We start from the raw sequence: 2,116 nt of genomic DNA, 5'->3' as shown, positions 1-2,116 counted from the left end.
TTAGGACTCATATTACAGGACCAGCACTATATTATACATCCTCTATCCCTTTAGGACTCATATTACAGGACCAGCACTATATTATACATCCTCTATCCCTTTAGGACTCATATTACAGGACCAGCACTATATTATACATCCTCTATCCCTTTAGGACTCATATTACAGGACCAGCACTATATTATACATCCTCTATCCCTTTAGGACTCATGTTACAGGATCAGTAGAATATTGTGTACATGGTAAATGGTAAATGGACTGCACTTATATAACGCTTTTATCCAAAGTGCTTTACAATGGCCTCTCATTCACACACCAATGGCGGTATCTGCCATGCAAGGCGCTAGCCTGCTCACTGGGAGCAGTTTGGGGTTCAGTGGTAAGTAGTAACGTATGGCCAGCCGGTCATTATGTTAAAACAAGAGCCCTTCAGTGTGTTAGAAAACCCCTCAGCTTCACCTGGGGATTCTGAACACACTGTCAGACTCTTCTTTTCCAGACGTCATCTCTTACTTATTTGATAAACTCCTTCTCTGTAAAGGATGGCTCCACAGATCTGTCATACTTGATTTTCATGATAAACATGATATGATGCAAATCTTAATGTTTAAATCCTTTTATAGAATAACATGTCACCTTTATTAAATAATATCAGTGGTTCATATTCACCTTTTCTCATCGAGGGTTTTTCCATCACTGAATAAGAGAGGAAGCTCCATAGACCTGTCACTCTTCATGGACACACAGCTGGGTCCAGGTGAGGCTGGTCTCTGCTGTTTGATCCTGTCAAAGACACAGAGACATCACCAGAGTATTATCAGCTGGAACTGTTGTGTTTGTTGGAGTGGAAATGTAAATCAATATGAACCATGAAAAAGACGCCCATATGAAAGTAACTTCACCCCATACAAGCCTACACATGATGACATCAGCCCACACGTGATTAAATGAACAAAACGGTCACTTGCAATCTAAAAGTAGCAGGAGGCAAAAGCTGCTCATCTGGACAAGGACACATGCAACAACAACGCAGGTCATCACCGCTCAGGACAAGGGGTGTAAATCAGCGTGTCTACCCGGGGTTGGTGTTTACATCACTGCTGATCAGAGCTGGAGCTGAGAAATACCCGTGTCTACTGCAGAGTGAGCAGACATGAGACTGAATGATGAGTGTTCCCTTCACCACTGAAGACTGAACACAAGTTAGTGGGTGTTGGTGGGGGTTTGGACTCATGTAAAAATGGTTTATGACTGTACCTATCAAGCGCCATCTAGTGGTGTGTATGTGCGTGTGTTCTGCTAGACAAGCTTGTGTGTGTGTGTGCTGCTAGAGATGGGGCTAGGATTCAGAAGTCAGGTTTGGTGTATAGTCAGATGAACAGCTCTGAGAGACAGAGCGACACAAGGAGTCACACAGAGACAGAGATTTAGAGACATATAGAGAGAGAGATTGAGAGAAAGAGAGAGAGAGAGAGAGAGAGAGAGAGAGTGAGAGGGGTAGATAGAGATAGATATAGATACATAGATAGATAGATAGATAGTTACAGTCTCCTACTCTGAAAAGGATTGGTTGCTCCATAGATCTGTCACACTTCATTTTTATGATGAACATGTTATGATTTACATCTTAATGCTTAATTCCTTTTAAAGAATAACTCTAACATGTCACCTTTATTAAATAACATCAGTGGTTCAATATGAACCATGAAAAAGATTGGAGGAATGTCTGAGTGGGAAAGGATGGCTATCAAGGTGGGTGTCGGTAAGAACACATAGGAGATGCTGGGTAACCTTTGACCTCTTTACAGGTGAAGCTCCGCCCTCTACACCTGGGTGGGTGGGACAGTGGCTGGGCAGCCAGGAGGGACAGAGAGTTGGTCGGCTCTTTTAGGATTTTTAACACCCCCCTGTCTCAGAAGCACATTTCCCCTCCTGGTAGGGTGGGTTTGATCCTGCTACAGCCTTCTCCCCTGTGTCTCCCCTTCTCCTCACCCCTCTCACCCCTACTGTCTCAATAAAGAGGAAACTAGCATCTCTCCTTCATTACAGGATATGAAATAACAGCACTGGTCATTATTACATACCTTTTACCATCAATGAAAAGAATAGTACATCA

Source organism: Borostomias antarcticus (genome assembly GCF_949987555.1).
Source record: "Borostomias antarcticus genome assembly, chromosome: 13".
Classification (NCBI taxonomy): domain Eukaryota; kingdom Metazoa; phylum Chordata; class Actinopteri; order Stomiiformes; family Stomiidae; genus Borostomias; species Borostomias antarcticus.
The sequence above is the reverse complement of the archived record's forward strand: the minus strand, read 5'-3'. Positions refer to the sequence as shown.